At 44.5% G+C, this 18,048-nt stretch overlaps 1 long non-coding RNA gene across 1 annotated transcript; it reads right to left on the bottom strand.

Annotated features, from left to right (window-relative positions):
* Positions 1-11,982: 11,982 nt before the first annotated feature.
* On the bottom strand, positions 11,983-17,696 carry LOC113897570. Its single transcript, XR_003512360.1, has 3 exons — positions 17,655-17,696; positions 13,933-14,052; positions 11,983-13,252 (listed from the first exon to the last, which is right to left on the bottom strand). It is a non-coding gene; the product is annotated as an uncharacterized LOC113897570 (long non-coding RNA).
* Positions 17,697-18,048: the final 352 nt, after the last annotated feature.

Genomic DNA, 18,048 nt, shown 5'->3' with positions numbered 1-18,048 from the left:
TTCCTAGGTGATGTCCACCCTGCTGCTGGTTTCTAGGAGCCACACTTTGAGCAGCAAGAATTTAGAGGCATTCTCCCAAGAAGATGGGTTCCCCGGTGGTTCATACTGTAAAGAATCTGCCTGCAATGCAGGAGACCAGGTTCAGTCCCTGTGTTTGGAAGATCCCCTGGAGAAGGGAATGGCCCCCCACTACAATATTCTTGCCTGAAGAATCCTATGGATAGAGGAGCCTGGCAGATTATAGTCCATGCAGTTGCAAAGAGTCAGATGTGAGACAAGACTGAGCAACTAACACTTTCTCTCAAGAAGATAGGCCATAATTTATTTGCATGCTAGCAATAGCTCAGAAAATGTAGACCTTGTCCACAATCAAAAAAAAAAAAAAAGAATCGCATTCATTATTCCATAAAATAGCAATAAAACTGGGAACACAATTATCAAATGGTTTATTACTATGACTGGGTTATCATCGATGTGTATTTGGGTTCTATTATTGCACAACAACTAACCATGAGCTTAGCAACTTCAGAATACACCCATTTATGATCTCTCAGCTCTACGGGTCAGAAGTCCAGGCAGGCTGTTGAGCATCTCAGCTTAGCATCTCTCAAGGGCAAGGGCGTGGTCAAGGATCTTGCCTGGAGGCTCTAAGAGGAATCATTGCCAGGCTTGTCCATTCCTTACAGCTGCAGGAGAGAACATCCTGTTTTCTCTAGAAACCATGCACAGGTCCTTTTCCCCTGCTGTGCCATCTCAAAGCCCTCAATAGGGAACCTCCTTCCTGTCAAATTCTTTAACTCACCTTCTTCCACCACATACCCACCCTCCCATTTCCGGGTGACCAAAGAAAATTTTCTGCTCTTCCAGGCTCTCGGATGAGTTGAGTCCCACCTTGATCATCTATTTTCAGGCCAACTGATGAGCACCTTTTACTATATCTGCTAGTTCCTTTTTGCTATGTAAAGAAACAACCCCAGGAATGCCACCAGGGGGCTCAGGTCCTGGGACCATCCTAGAATTCTGTAGCACAAACAGGAAATGGTGCCTCCAGCAAAATCTGTCCAACAGCAATGCAAAAGCAAAGGAAAGTGGCCAATCTTTCATTACGTGATCAGAAAAGACCCAGAGACAAATTTTCCACTCAACAAAAGGGAGCCAACAAAAGGTAGGATCTCATACTTCAGCAATCCAAACTAAAAAATCCAAGGTCAATTTGCAGGAACCCTAGAATATACTTACTTCCCTGGTGGCTCAGATGGTAAAGAATATGCCTGCAATGCAGGATACCTGGGTTTGATCCCTGGAACAGGAAGATCCCCTGGAGAAGGGAATGGCAACCTGATTCAGTATTCTTGCCTGGGAAATCCCATGGACAGAGGAGCTTGGCAGGCTACAGTCCATGGGATCACAAAGAGCTGGACACAACTGAGCGACCAACATTTCATTTTAGAATATACTAGCAACTATCCTGAGATACCAATTGAACCCTAAAGAGATGCAGATTTCATTGCTGTTGTTATTCATTGCTCAGTTGTGTCTCACTCTTTGTGACCCCATAGACTACAGCACCCCAGGCTTGCCTGTCCTTCACTATCTCCTGGAGTTTGCTCAAACTCATGTCCGTTGTATTGGTGATGCCATCCAACTATCTCATCCTCTGTCATCCCCTTCGCCTCATTCCTTCAATCTTTCCCAGCATCAGGGTCTTTTCCAATGAGTCTCAACTCTTTCACATCAGGTGGCCAAAGTATTGGAGCTTCAGCTTCAGCATCAGTCCTTCCAGACTTCATACCCTTTTATTGGGTTGTGCCATTACGAGCAAATCCAATGGATGAAAACTAATGCAAAAGAATACAAGTTTTCTTTACAGAAAAAAAAAAACTCTGTTGAAAACTTGTAGGAATTAACCTTGGCCTAAACAGTGTTCTTGCCCGGAGAATCCCAGGGACGGGGGAGCCTGGTGGGCTGCTGTCTATGGGGTCGTACAGAGTCGGACATGACTGAAGTGACTTAGCAGCAGCAGCAGCAGCAGCAAAACACTACTCAGTGTAGTTCATTTCTGTTGGTTAACAAGGACTTTTCCTTTTTTTAATTGAGGTATGAAATTTACATATTACAGTGAGTGAAATGCACTGACCGCAGGTTACACTCCAGTGAATCCATGTGTGCATGCGTACGTTTGTGTAGGTGACCATGCTGCCACCACCCAGCTTTTCCAGGGTTCTCGTTCTCCGTTCAAGTCCTTGGTCATCCCCCACCTCAGGTGGAGTACCTTTTTCAAAACTTGATTGAGGGTATGATTTATATCCAATAAAATGCACCCTTTTAAAATTTACAGTCTAAGGACTTCTGAGATGCACCCTCTCAGAATCAAGGCCACAGGCAGGATATAGGACATTCTCAGCATCTCCAGGAGAGTCCTAGAGCTTCTCTGAAGCCCCTCTGTTCACCCTCGGCTTTAGGCCACCACTGATCTGAGTTTTGTCACTGTAGATTAGTTTGCATTTTAAAATTTGTATATCAAAGAATCATAAAGTATATACAACCTGGCTTTGCTCACTCTGCATAATGAGTTTGAGATTCATTCATGTTGTGTCAAGAGTTCATTGCATTCTATTGCTGAATGGTTTCCCACTAAATGCATGTACCTTGTTTGTTTTACTATTCTTCAATTCATGGCACCTCTCCGATGTTGTGCTTCTTACAAATTGAAGGTTTGTGGCAACCTGGCATGCAGCAAGTCGATTGACACCATTTTTTCAACAGCTTTGGTTCTCTTCATGTGTCTCTGTGTTGGGGCTTCCTAGGTGGTTTAGTGGTAAAGAATCCGCCCGCCACCTCAGGAGAGAGACACAAACCACACAAGTTCAATAACTGGGTTGGGAAGATCTCCTGAGTGGAAACCCACTCCAGTATTCTTGCCTGGAAAATTCCATAGACAGAGGATCCTGGAGGGCTATAGGCTATGGGGTCCCAGAGAGGTGGACACAATTGATCAAAAATGTTGGTGATTCCTGTAACATTTCAAATTTTTTCATTATTACTCTATTTGTTATGGTAACTGTGATCCGTGATCTTTGATGTTACTATTATAAATGTTTTGTTTTGGTTTTTAAATTCAGGTATGCATATTGTGTACTTCCCTGATGGCTCGGACGGTAAAGCATCTGCCTATACTGCGGGAGACCTGGGTTCAATCCCTGGGTGGGGAAGATCTCCTGGAGAAGGAAATGGCAACCCATTCCAGTATTCTTGCCTGGAAAATCCCATGGATGGAGGAGCCAGGTGGGCTACAGCCCATGGGGTTGCAAAGAGTCGGACATGACTGAGCAACTTCACCTTCACTTTCACATGCATATTGTGCTTTGTAGAAATGACACTACTGTATGCTTAATAGACTTCAGCATAGGATAAACATAACTTTTATAGCAATACATGAACCATGAACTTCCAGATGTTCAAGCTGGTTTTAGAAAAGGCAGAAGAACCAGAGATCAAATTCCCACCATCCATGGATCATCGAAAAAGCAAGAGAGTTCCAGAAAGACATCTACTTCTGCTTTATTGACTATGCTAAAGCCTTTGACTGTGTGGATCACAATAAACTGTGGAAAATTCTGAAGGAGATGGGAATACCAGACCACCTGACCTGCCTCTTGAGAAACCTGTATGCAGATCAGGAAGCAATAGTTAGAACTGGACATGGAACAACAGACTGGTTCCAAATAGGAAAAGGAGTACATCAAGGCTGTATATTGTCACCCTGCTTATTTAACTTATATGCAGAGTACATCATGAGAAATGCTGGGGTGGAGGAAGCACAAGCTGGATCAAGATTGCCGGGAGAAATATCAATAACCTCAGATATGCAGATAACACCACCCTTATGGCAGAAAGTGAAGAAGAACTAAAGAGTCTCTTGATGAAAGTGAAAGAGGAGAGTGAAAAAGTTGGCTTAAAGCTCAAAATTCAGAGACCTAAGATCATAGCATCTGGTCCCATCACTTCACGGCTGGGGAAATAGATGGGGAAACAGTGGCTGACTTTATTCTTGGGTGCTCAAAAATCACTGCAGATGGTGACCGCATGCATGAAATTAAAAGACACTTACTCCTTGGAAGGAAAGTTATGACCAACCTAGACAGTATATTGAAAAGCAGAGACATTACTTTGTCGACAAAGGTCCGTCTAGTCAAGGCTATGGTTTTTCCAGTAGTCATGGATGTGAGAGTTGAACTATAAAGAAAGCTGAGCGCAAAAGAATTGATGCTTTTGAATTGTGGTGTTGGAGAAGACTTTTGAGAGTACCTTGGACTGCAAGGAGATCCAACCAGTCCATCCTAAAGCAGATCAGTCCTGGGTGTTCATTAGAAGGACTGATGCTGAAGCTGAAACTCCAATACTTTGGCCACCTGATGTGAAGAGCTGATTCATTTGAAAAGACCTTGATGCTGGGAAAGATTGAGGGCAGGAGGAGAAGGGGATGACAGAGGATGAGATGGTTGGATGGCATCACTGCCTCAATGGACATGGGTTTGGGTAGACTCCGGGAGTTGGTGATGGACAGGGAGGCCTGGCGTGCTGCAGTTCATGGGGTCGCAAAGAGTGGGACACAACTGAGTGACTGAACTGAACTTTTATATGCACTGGGAAACCAAAAAATTCATATGACTTGCTTTATGATTTTAATTGCTTTATCAACCTGGAACCAAGCCTGCAATATCTCCAAGGGGCCCTGTACTACAAAGTGATGATTCAAGCTGCTGTGGACAAGCTATTGTGAATGAAGCCACATTCACATACAGTTCTTTGTGTGGACATTCGTCTTCATTTATGTTGGATAAATATCTAGAAGTGGAAAAATTGGGCCATACGAGAGATATATTAAGAAACTGTCAGCAATGTTGGCACCATTTTGCATTCTGACCAAGACTGTCTTAATTTTATCCATCCTAGTGGGTGTGTCGGAGAAGGTGATGGCACCCCACCCCAGTACTCTTGCCTGGAAAACCCCATGGACGGAGGAGCCTGGTAGGCTGCAGTCCATGGGGTCGCTAAGAGTCAGACATGACTGAGCGACTTCACATTCACTTTTCACTTTCATGCATTGGAGAAGGAAATGGCAACCCATTCCAGCGTTCTTGCCTGGAGAATCCCAGGGACGGGGGAGCCTGGTGGGCTGCTGTCTATGGGGTCACACAGAGTTGGACACGACTGAAGCGATTTAGCAGCAGCAGCAGCAGCAGTGGGTGTGTAGTGGTATTGCCTTGTAGTTTTGTTTGCATTTCCCAGACTCTTAATGTTGAACATCTTTCTGTGTGTTTATCAGTCATTTATACGTCATTTTTGAAAAAGTGTTCAAATTATTTTCCCATTTATGATTGTACTGTTTGCCCCTTTACTATTGAAATTTATATTCTGTTTGCAAAATATGTTTACAAGTCATGTATTAGATATAGGCCTTGCTAATATTTTCTCCTTTTCTGGACTGGTATCTTCATTTTCTTAATGGTATATTTCAAAGAACAAAAGTTTTAAAATTTGACAAATCTGGCATATCATTTTTAATGGTATATGCTTTTTGTGTTCTATGAAAAATATTTGCTTTTATTGAATTGAGTGGGCATCATTGTTAAAAATTAACTGACCATCTTTGTTTGAGTCTCTGTTACATCCAGTTGGTGGGTATCTTCATTCTGGCTTTAATGCCATACCACTTGCTTACTGCAGCTTTGTAGGAATTCATAACTCAAATACTACCTTTCTTCCAACTTTGAAAAAAATTGCTTTGACCATTCTAGGTCCTCTGTATTTTCAAGGAAATTTTAGAATTAGCTTTGCTATATCTACACAAAACCCTGCAGCAATTTTGACTGGAGTCACATTGAGGTTGTAGATAACTTGAGGAGAATTGATGCCTCAGCATTACTGAGAATTCCAATCCATGAACATGGTACATCTCTCCATGAATTCAGATCATTTTAAATGTTCCTCTCAGCAATGTTCTGCTGCTTTCTATGAACAGGATCTGTATATCTTTTGTTAAATGCATTTTAAGTATTCTATTTGATATTACAAATGAAACTTTTAAATAAACATAATTTCCAGTTGCTTGCTGTTAATATATACATAGGCAATTAATTTTTTACATTAACATGTATCCTGCAACTAATACAAGTGGTTTTGTAGATTTATTGATATTTCTACATAAACAATCATGCCACATTCAAATACAGTTTTATTTCTTCCCTACCAATTTATGTCTTTCACATCTTCTTCTTGTTTTACTGCCATAGCTAGATTCTCAGTGCAATGTTGACCACAAATGATGAGAGAAAACATACTTCCTTATCTTGCTCCTGATCTTAGAGAGAAAGTATTCAGTATTTCAACAGTATAGACAGTACTGTGTTAACCCTAGGTTTCTCACAGATGTCCTTTATCAGATGAAAAGTCCCTTTCTCTGCTTAGTTTTCTGAAGAAAGAAGCAATCATAGTAAGAGATTTACCATTCATTTCTCAGCAATTTATTTTACTTATTTATGGCTGTGCTGGGTCTTCATTGCTTTGCATGGACTTCCTCTGGTTGCAGAGAGCAGGGGTTATTCTTTCTTGGAGTGTGCAGGCTTCTCACTGCGATGGCTTCTCTTATGGAGCACAGGCTTCAGTGGTTGCAGCATATGGACTCAGTGGTTGCAGTGTATGGGCTTACTTGCTCCATGGCATGTGGGATCTTCCCAGATCAGGGATTGAACTCATGTCTCCTGCATTGGCAGGCAGATCCTTTCCCACTGCACCACCAGGGAAGTCCTCTTGGCGACTTATTGATCAATTAGAAAAAACATCAGTAGATACAGAGAGGAGCTGAACATCATTATTTATTTTAACCTAATTTCTATTTATACATCATTAGATAGTCTTTTCAAATACACATAGAAAATTACACATAATGTAAATTTCAGAAAAAAAAATTAAAGGATCTGAAAATATACGAAGCAAATTCTCTTACTACAAAGTAATTAAATTAGAAATCAGAACCAATAAGATAAATAAGGAAACCTCTAATATTTAGAAATTAAACTACCCACTTCTAAATCATTCATGTTTCAAAAAAAGAAATCAGAAATAATTCAGAAAATATTTCAAACTGAATGATAGTGAAAAAACAGCATATTAAAAATGTACAGCATACAGCTCAAGCAGTGGCTAAAGGGAAGTTTCAGCTTTAAAATACATATGTTAGGAAAGAAGAAATGTCCACCCCAAGAAACTTAAAAAAAAAAAAAAAAAGGAAGAGCAAAGTAAACCCAAAGTAAGTGGAAGGAAAGAAGTAATAAAGAGCAGAAATCAACAAAATAGAAAATAAACACTGCCAAGAAATTGCAAAGCTAAATCCTAGTCTTTAAAAACAACAAAATAGATAAACTCAATTAAAAATTCATAACAGAACATCTCATCAATATCAAGAATGAAAGATTGGTAATCATTTTAGATATTCTAGATATTAGAAGGATAAGAAGCCAATTGTTTTTTTAACGTTTATGTATTTGGCTGCATCGGGTCTCAGTTGCAGTACACGGGATGTTTCGTTGCAGCGTGCGGCCTTCTCTAGCTGTGATACGTCCTAGTTTCTCTGCGGCATGCGGGATCTTTGTTTCCTGCCCAGGGAAACAATCCGCATCTCCTGCATTGGAAGACAGATTCTTAACCACTGACTATCAAGATGTCTCTAAGCCAATTTTGTAAACAACTGTATGCTATCACTTCAGCAACTGAATAAAATGGGCAAATTCCTTGAAAACTACAGCTTACCAAAATTTACACAAGGTGAAGGAGAAAATGGGAATCGCCCTATATTTACAAAAGAAGTTGAGTTTGTCATCACAAACCTCCCCACCAAGGAAACTCCAGACCCAGACTCCAAACAAAACCCACCAGGTTTCATAAGAGAACCCTGTCAAATATTCAAGAAAGTAACAACATCAATAGTGCACAAACTCTTTCAGGAAATAGGAGGCGGAAGGAACACTTCCCGACATGTTTTCTGAGTAAAGCATGACATCAGCACTGTAGCATAACAAAATATGACCTCTAAAAAAGGGCATTTTTTAAAGCATCAAGTTAACAAATTAACACTTGCGTGAGAATCTCAGAATTGAAGTCAGCTCCACTGTAACAGAAATGACTAATTCAAGCCACTAAGAACCAACTTCAATTCCCATTGTAATATTAAACTTCATTTCATGATGTCTTTTAAGATCTTGCAGTGTTTGGTAATAAATGATTGCTTCAAAAGAAAGCAAAATGAACTCTGGTCAAAGAAACCCAGAAAACCAAATTACTGGTTTAGCAGAAACCCAAATATAGTACTAGAACCCTGGAAAAACTGTGTGTTTTGAAGGGAATGATATAGAAAAATCCAGGAGGCAAATGGGCCTATGCTCCTTATAACTGGCATGTTCAGCAGAACTTATAAACGTGTAAATGTGAATTCTTTGAAGAAAGCATTGCAGTTTCTATTTTGACAGATGTTCTTGTGGTTTTTCACTGTGTATCTAAGTGACCTTCCTGCTCAGAAGATCTGTGATAATGAGAAGTGAGAACTTCTTTAGCTAGTTATTAAGAACCAGCATGCTACCTAGAGGATAAAACTGAGTTCAAACAGTGACTCTGACCAAGTGAACATGCCCTCGTGTCATTCAACATGGCCAAGCATCCCTCCACAGAATAATTTCATTAGGATTTCCCAGAGAGGGAAATACACACACCTATAGAAAACCAATAGTGACCATATTTCCCAGTTGAAAATTCGGGGTCTATGGTCTGACAAAAGATTTGTGGCTGGCAGCCTGACAGTCCTGGTGGTTTATAAGAACAATATAAAGCTTGTTCGTGATTGAAATAGGAACACAGAGAATCTGGGGCGTTGGGCTGCCAGCATGATTCCGGTGTGGTCTGCAGCCTTGGCCCATTAGCAAGCTGCTCATCTTGCTCCGTGACAGGGACGTTGAAAGCAAAGAGTGAGTGTTTAGAACTTTTACAGCAATCTGAACTCTGACCACATCCAATGTGTGCCCATTTTTCAGTAATTCATGCTTATTGCCTCTTACAAAAATGCTAGTCCAAAAGAGATTAAGAGATATATGGCAAAACCAATACAATATTGTAAAGTTAAATAAAATTTTAAAAAAAGAGAGATTGAGAACAACTAAAATGATGCAGTCCTTCACCAAAGATTGTGTGTGATGCACTGTCCTAGAAGAGTCTCTAGGAAGTGTGATTTTACAGCTGTCAGTTCTGGTGGGAATTGCAGGTAATTAGCTACTGATAAGTGGCTTTCCCAGTGGCGCATTGGTAAAGAATCCAGCTGCCAATGTAGAGGACACAAGAGATACTAGTTCAATCCCTGGGTCAGGAAGATCTCCTGGAGAAGGAAATGCCAACCCACTCCAGTATTCTTGCCTGGGAAATCCCATTTCAGAGGAGCCACAGCCCATGGGGTTGCAAAGAGTTGGACATGATTAAGCACAAGCATTAGCTACTGATGAAGGTAGTTCTGATGACACTCAGGGTGTCAAACTTCCTAGTTGATGTTTAAAATAGACATGAATGAGGAATTCCCTGGCAATCCATTTGTTAGACTCCCTTGCATTCACTGCCAAAGACTCAGGTTCAATCCCTGGTCAGGAAACTAAGATCCCGCAATCTGTGCTGCACAGCCTAAATAAATAAATGAATGGATAAGTAAGTAGACATGAATGAAGGCAAGATTATCTCTGCTGATCTAGTCACATCCCTCATCTTCCCCTGTGCTTCTGGAGAGAAAAGTGGGGATGGTGTCTCGGTCTTTGTGTCTAGAAATGCCAGGTCTGAGACGTGCCTGGCAGCCTGATCCGCATGTGAGATCATTCCTGGAGTGATGACAAAGTGGGAGAAGGATTCTGGCCCCAAACAAGGAGCAGGGACATTCCCACAACTCCCGGGCTGAGAAATTTCTTGCTTCAGAGCAGAAGTCCTGCCCCATAACCACTCCTGAATGTTTTCACAGGGCAGACAGCAGTGTCCTCAGCTGGATGCTGACAGCACAGAGGCTTGGGTCGCCTCACGTCTTACAAGAGTGCTTGAAGCTCCTCCGTTTTTCTGAGTCAGCCCCAAGCTTCACCTCAGTGTGGTTACTTCCAGATGCAAACTGGAAATGATGTGGCCATTTCTTCTTCTGCAACCTCCACAGTGAATGTGTATGAGTCACGTGTCCTGGGATCCCATCATCACTAGTGATCCCTTTATTTTCTTTTAAAAATTTTTATTGGAGTATAATCGCTTTACAGTGTTGTTATAGTTTTTACTGCACAACAAAGTGAATCAGCTATATGCATACATACATCCCCTCCCTCTGGAGCCTCCCTCCCACCCTCCATCCCACCCCTCCAGGTCACCACAGAACGCTGAACAGAGCTTCCTGTGCTGTACAGCGGCTTTCAACTAGCTATTCATTCTACGTATGGTGGTGTATATACGTCAATGCTACCATCCCAGTTCGTCCAACCCTCCTCCCTCTCCCACTGTGTCCACATGTCCGTTCTTTGTGTGCAGCTCCATTCCTGTCTTGCAAATAGGTTCATCTGCATCATTTTTGTAGATTCCATTCTATGAGTGCATGCTCAGTCGTGTCTGATTCTGTGCAGCCCCATGGACTGTAGCCCGCCAGGCTCTTCTATCCATGGAATTCTCGAAGCAAGAATACTGAAGTGGATTGCTATCTCCTACTCCAGGGGATCTTCCCGACCCAGAGGTCGAACTCCTGCATCTCCTGCAGTGGCAGGTGGATTCTTTACCACTGTGGCACCTGGGAAGCCCTAGATTCTGAATATATGCATTAATATTCAACATCTGTTTTTCACTTTCTCACTTCACTCTGTATGACAGATTCCTTTAATTTTCCATGTACCAGAGGTTTTATTTTACAAAGTTAACAGTCTGCAACCTGCTTACACTGCTCTGAAGGAGGCTGACCCCATTTACCCTCACATTTTAAGGACAATCAAAAAATTCCAGTGTGATATTTGATCTCATGATAAACCCATCTTGTGGCTCATCAAGTTTGCCTACAGAAGGTGTGTTTGCCAGGGAACAAGCCGAGTATTGTTTCTGTGGTTTGGCAGGGAAAATTTCTGAGGTGGATGGATTTGGGGATGCAGGGAACAGAGCTCAGGCCATGAGAGGGTCCAGTTGAATGTGAACGGGCACTGGGGAGGCGTCTGGAGCTCAGAGAGGCAAAGCAGCAGCCAGCAGAGGTTTGGACAGCAGCTGGGGCCTGGCCGGAGACTCTGAACATTACACACATGCTTCTCAGCAAGGCCCTGGCTACATGGCTCTGCCCCGCATTCCCATCAGCCTTGGGCTAAACATCCCCCCAGAAGAAGGGAGAGCTGAGCTATTCAGGGTGTGAAGTGGGTAGAGGAATGGAGGCAGCCACCTAACATTGGCCTGTGTCCCTGGGGGCCCACACCTGCTTCGTGCCCCACCTGACACCTGGGATTGACTTTTTACTGCTTCTTCACCTGGATGGGCCTCTCGGACCTGCCAGCATTCTCAGGGTGATGCATGGCCACACCGCAGGCCCATTTCAGGAGATGCAGGCAAGTTCCTGCCACTCTCCTTGGCAGAGGGCCAGATGTCAGGTCAGCCCATAGGGGACCTTGTTTATGACAACCAGTGAGGTACTGGGCAACAGCCCAAGGCTTACAGTTATCTAAGAGCAGTCAGGGATCACATGAGAGTTGCTTGAAATCAACATTATTTGTGTAATGCTATGCAGATAAAATGGGCTTTCCAGCTGGCACTAGTGGTAAAGAACCCACTTGCCAATGCAGGGAGTGCAAGAGACATGAGTTTGATCCCTGGGTCAGGAAGATCCCCTGGAGGAGGCCATGGCAATCCACTCCAGTATTCTTGCCTGGAGAATCCCATGGACAGAGGAGCCTAGCAGGCTACAGTCCAGGAGGGTGCAGAGAGTGAGACATGACTGAGCATGCCTGCACACATGCACATAAAGTGAGCCGCCAACTGGAGGACGAGGGTCGCTGGAAGTCTCCAGGGGGTCTCAGACCCTTCCCTGCCAACCATGCCATCTGAGGACAACTGTGAATTCTCCCACACAGGGGTGACTCTGTCCCTCACCCTGATCCCCAGCCAGCCGCTGGCCCATTCGCCACACAGGGTGGAACAAGCTTTCAGCAGTGGGTGTGCTGGGCTGGGTGGGAACTTTGAAGGTGACAGAGACATGGATTTGTTTAGATGTGGCCCTCAAGGAGCTCAGGGAAATCAATCACTACAGATGGTCACAAAACAAGGGGAGAGTAAGAAGGTCCAAACTAGCAGTCAGGCAGCCCGGGCTGGGCCTCCACGGCTTGTGAAGATCCACATGGGCAGTTTTCTATGGGTCCAGGGTCGGGTTGGTGAGTTTTATTCTCCCAGCATCTGTCCACTTGGCCCCTCTTTCCAATCATCCCAGCGCCCCCAAGTTCACTGTCCCCCATTAGGCATTTCTCCTCCAATCTCTCTGGCCCTGGACTCCTCACAGCTCCACCTAATCTCCCCAACTCTGCAGGATTTGGGGGAAAGGTCGAGGTAGACATGGCCCACTGCTCTGCACTCTTGCTGGCCCTGCATCCCTCACTCCAGCCTCCCTGGCTGGTATATGGTTCCCCATAAGGACCCACACTCTCTTCAGGGTGGCTGACACTTGTATGACTACTAACCAGTGCAGATCTGGCCTGGTCAGCAGTGGCTCTGCTTGGCTCACTCCTTGACTCACCGGGACTGGGCCATGGTGGTGTGCGCTGCCCTCGTTGTCTGGACGCCCCCTCCTACCACCCTAGCCCAGAGAATCAGTACATGTCCATTCAAGGGGTTCCTGCCTGTGGTCAGCTGAACAAGCCCCCAGAACCATCCACTTCTAATCCTGGAACCTGTGAAGTTCATCTCATATGACAAAAGGGACTTTGCTGGTGTGATTAAGGATTTGGGGGTGGGCCCAGTGTAATCATATAGGTCCTTACACAGGGGGAGACTGACAGCAGAAAGGAAGAGGGTGTGATGGTGGGAGAAAACCCTGGAGTGATGCATCCTGAAGATGGAGGAAGGAGCCAAGCGCCAAGGAACACAGGTGGCTTCTAGAAGCTGAAACAACCAAGGAAATGCATTCTTCCCCAGATACCGTGGCTTCAGCCTGGTGAAACTCTTCTGACCTCTAGAAGAGAAAGGGGATAGAACTGTGCTGTTTTAAGCCATACATTGGTGACAATTAGTTACAGCAGCCCAGGAAACTAACACACTGCCCAATCACTACCTTGAAAGGCCTTCCAGCACAGGCTCCGTCAAAGAAGGATGGGGCCTCTCACAACCCCCGTGTCAGTGGCTCCACAGCTCCCCGAAGGCCACAGTGACCACGGCAGTGCTGGGTTTTGCAGACATCTGTGAATTGTTCCCTGAGGATGTGGGGAATTGAATCCCAGCCACATGGTTCAGCAGCAACGCCATCTATAAACATGGCCCCACTTGTGACTGGCTGGCTTGGTGACAACTACCACCTCCTTGGTTGGACATAAGGACTGGCTGAGGAAAAGCCCCTGAAGTTCTTCTGGGGTGTTTCAACCTGGAGCTGAGGGTGCAGGGCCAGCCCTCACTGACTAGTGTGAGAGGCAGGCCGGAGAGCCAGGTGCAGGCTCAGGGCTGGTCCCTACAGGCCTCTGGGCAACCCAGACGCCTGGCTTGCCCTTGCCAGACCCAGTGAGTCCAGAGATGCTGGCTGTGTGTGTACACATTCAAAGCAGTGAGAGTGTGATTAGCCATACTTCCTCTTTGGAGCGTCCCTTGGAGAAAGGCAGGAAGGGTGGGCCAGCACCCAGGGGCTGGGCTTCATTCTCTCACCTGAATAGAAAAGAGTTCCAGTGCTTCAGAGGTGCCATCGGCCCATCCTGCCTTGTAGCCTCCAGGTCATCAGGAGGGAAGGACCATCTGTCCTCCTGCATACATGTTCTCCATCACAGCCTGGGGGTGGGGGTGGGGGTGTGGGCCATGAAGCAAGCTGGGGACCCCAACCCAAGACTCCACCCAGAGCAGCCACCTCCCGTCTTGGTGCCCACATCTCAGTTCCCACTTTATCTGGGATAGATCATAAATTCCACACAGCAGGCTCTTAAAAAAATTTGTTTACTGATGTAACCTAAATGCCTAAAAACATTATGACACACACACGGATAGGGACTTGGTGATCACTTTTTGGAGGAATGACACGCATGATGGATTTGGTTTGTAAGGATGAGCACTTCAAAAATATTACAATTGGAAACAATGTCAAAGTTCCAAATTTAGAACTCTTCTTTACCTAAATGTGCTAATTTGGCAAATTACAGGCTTGAGTAAATTGTGGATTGTCTGTACATGGGTTTTTGTTGTTGTTTGTAGAAAAAAGGATCAGCTATAAAACAGTGAAGGCCAAAGAATATATTGACACGGTTCAGAATAGTATTTGCACGTTGCACAAGACAAGTGAGAGGCCATCACACAAATAATGATTACAGAAATGCAAATTAAAATAAGGACAGTGCATTTCTCAGTGATTGGGTTGGCAGAGCCCAGGGCTCTGTCCACTCCCATGATGAAGTGGAGAGAGAGGCCTCCACCGTCAGCGGGAATCCAAACCGGCACAAATCTTGGTGAGTGATTAAAATTGTGTATCCCCAACCCAGGCCAAGCCTTGCATGTGTGACAGAGAAACCTCAGAACAACCACATGCCCACCAGGAGAGGAGTGGCAGCCCTGGAGGAAGGCAGACCTCCTGGGAAAAAATTCATGATTATTGTGAGGTGAAAATAAGAGCAAGCTGCAACCCCACATGGAGAGTGTGATGCTATCGCTTGTGGGAAAAAGTGTGTGTGTCCACAGGTCTGTGTGTGTGTCTGCGCATGTATGTGTGAGTGTTCGTGTGCATGTAATTGTGCATATGTATTTGTCACGTGTGTGTGCATGTGTCTACTTTTTTAACCATAGGGTGCAGTCAGGAATAATGGTAATCATCATAGTTAATTGATTTTCACCCGGTGCCAGGCAACTCTTCTAAGCACTTCACACATATTCATGCATTGAATCCTCCTAACAATCCTACAAGGGGTCTACAATTGTTACCTCCACTTTACAGGCTAGGAAACTGAGGTAGGGACTAGCCACATGACCTGCCTAAGGTCCCATGACCTTGTAGGTGGCAAATCTGAACCCAAGTGACCTGGTTCGAAAACCCAGACCAGAATCACTTTGTTCTGCTGCAAGCCCAAAATATGAAAGGCAGGGCAGGTTACTGAACATTTTAAGGACAATGGATGTTTTTCAGTTTCCTACTGTATTTTAAAATTATTTTTAGATCTAAAGTTATTCCTTTAAAAAAGGAAGAGAGTGACACCTTTTCCCTCGCAGTGCAAGAGTGCTGTGAGATTTCTCCTCCTCCTCCTGAGATGATGTAAGTGTGCTTGATGGAGAAACACGGGTAATATCATGCAGTTATGCAATCAGGTGTACATTTCACATGAATTACAGCGCACCTGGAGACACTGATGAAATGCTGGATGCCTAGAGCTGTCAAATGCGGTTTTTCAAAAAAAGGAATACACCAGCCCACACCCTGACTTCACAACCTATAATTAATTAGGGAAAGAAAGAGAGATCTGTCTGGTTTTGTGACTTCAACTTTCCACCTGAAATATAAAGTTCTAAGAATATCATTTGGCTCTGCTCCTTGCTGCCTTTGCTTCTTGCTCTAACTTCCAGACTTTTTTTACTTCTATTTTCAGTGCTGCTACCAAAATGAGAATGCAAATATATTCTGCATAATTCATAAGCTATACTATGAATGTTCAAGTGCTACTACTCGTGTCACAGCCACAACCGTAAGCACAAGTACGTCCAGACAGCTGCTCTGTCTCTCACTCTCGAGCCAGCCAATAGAGCCTGGAGTTAAACCCAAGACTTTTGTCCGCAATTCCGGTCTCAAGTTCTGTGTTTACTTAATTAACTAGAAAAGGCTAAGCTGTTCATCTCACGTGCTAAATAAGTGTGAACAACTTTGCTGGTGGAAAGCACAGGAATGTTTGTGCCAGGCTGGTACCCCACATACTGTACCCTTTCCCATTTCTGGTACCAAGTATCTTTCTTGTCTGTAGTTAGGTTTTAAACAAGTACACATTGATTGAAATTCTAGGCACATGTCCATTCATGAAATCAATGACTGCTCTTTGTGGCTTGACCAGGACAATAACTTGTATCCCACCTCCAGAGATCCTGGTCTAGTAGCCTAGGTGGGCTCAGGCATGTGGAGTTTAAAAACTTCCCAGGAGACCACAGTAGGGAGTCAAGTTTCGAGCTTCCACACAAAGGAGCTCCTTGAATAAATCCCATCCCCAGAAAGAGAAGCGCCAAGGATGTGTGGTTGTGTCCATCAAACACATGCGGCATACACCCCACATGCAAGCTCCCTAGGACAGAACGGACACAAGGGAACTACCATGAACACCAGCTGAGGACCAAAGCGGGTCACAGCAATGTAAACACCGCTGTGTAGGGAGTACTGATCAACATTGGCACGTGCTGCTCTTTGTCCAAATATAATCGCATTGAATTCCTGGTCTAGCTCACAGGCTTAGAGTCACTTCCTCTTCCCTTGAAACTGGACTGGCCAGTCTATTGCTCTGACCACAGACTGCAGCAGAAATGACTTGCCGAGATTTTTGCATCCAGTCCTTAAGAAGGTTTGGGCATCTACTTCCTCCCAAGTAGTGTCAGGTCACTGTGCTGCCAGGAGGTCCTGGCTGGAGAAATGAGTGACCAGAGGTCCCAGGAGAGGCTCTGGAGATGGGACACCATTTGGGACATTCCAGTTGGTAGAGCTCTCAGTTGAACACACCCACAGGAGACCACCCAGCTGATGCCAAGTGGAGAAGAGCTGGCCCTGCAGAGCCCTGTCCGAACACTGATCCACAGAATTCTGAGCAATAAAATATAGTGTAGTGCTGAGCACCAAATATGGAGAAGGTTTGTTACTTGGCAATAACTGAACCACACTAAATCTCCTCTGTATTACTGAGGCTCTGCTAACCTATAGTGCCCGGGACACAGACACACATGTCCCTTGAGGAGGCTTGCAAGGTGGAGGTGTTTGGTCGAGCCAGATGCTGGGACTTTATTCACTGAATGATCTTTTCATGAAATGTCTGCAGTGGTCTGAGGTGACCTGTTCTTACCCAGCCAAGGTGAGGGGCCCGTAGGGACCTAGGGGAAGAAGCTGATACTCCACACTGGATGTGAAGCTCTTTACTGATTACCTGGATCCCAGACCCATTTTCTGTCTTCAGAGGTTGCCCCTTGGAACTCTCATGCCTTGTGAGAGTCAGGTGTAGGTCGGTAAGTGCAGGAGACTGGAGGGCGCATCCTCAGGGCGTGCATGGCTTTCTCTGGTGCCACAATCGGGAGAGGCTAGGGCATCTGAGATGCAGTGATGCAGCTTCCTGCTTCTTTTCCAATCTGTGATATACCACCCAGATCCCCTTCAAGACAGCAAGGTCTATTCCCCTGTGTAGGGAGGTTTGCACAATTTCACTCACCTCACATGCTAGCAAAGTAATGCTCAAAATTCTCCAAGCGAGGCTTCAATAGAACGTGAACCAAGAACTTCCAGATGTTCAAGCTGGATTTAGAAAAGGCAGAGGAACCAGAGATCAGATTACCAACATCCGTTGGATCATAGAAAGAACAAGAGAATTCCAGAAAAATATCTACTTCTGCTTCATTGACTGCACTAAAGCCTTTGACTGTGTGGATGACAACAAAATGTGTAAAATTCTTAAAGAGATGGGAATACCAGACCACCTTACCTGCCTCCTGAGAAACCTGTATGCAGGTCAAGAATCAACAATTAGAACTAAACATGGAACAATGGGCTGGTTAAAAATTGGGAAAGGAGTACATTAAGGCTGTATATTGTCACCATGCTTATTT

This window comes from Bos indicus x Bos taurus, chromosome 8 (genome assembly GCF_003369695.1).
Source record: "Bos indicus x Bos taurus breed Angus x Brahman F1 hybrid chromosome 8, Bos_hybrid_MaternalHap_v2.0, whole genome shotgun sequence".
Classification (NCBI taxonomy): domain Eukaryota; kingdom Metazoa; phylum Chordata; class Mammalia; order Artiodactyla; family Bovidae; genus Bos; species Bos indicus x Bos taurus.
The sequence above is the reverse complement of the archived record's forward strand: the minus strand, read 5'-3'. Positions and strand labels throughout refer to the sequence as shown.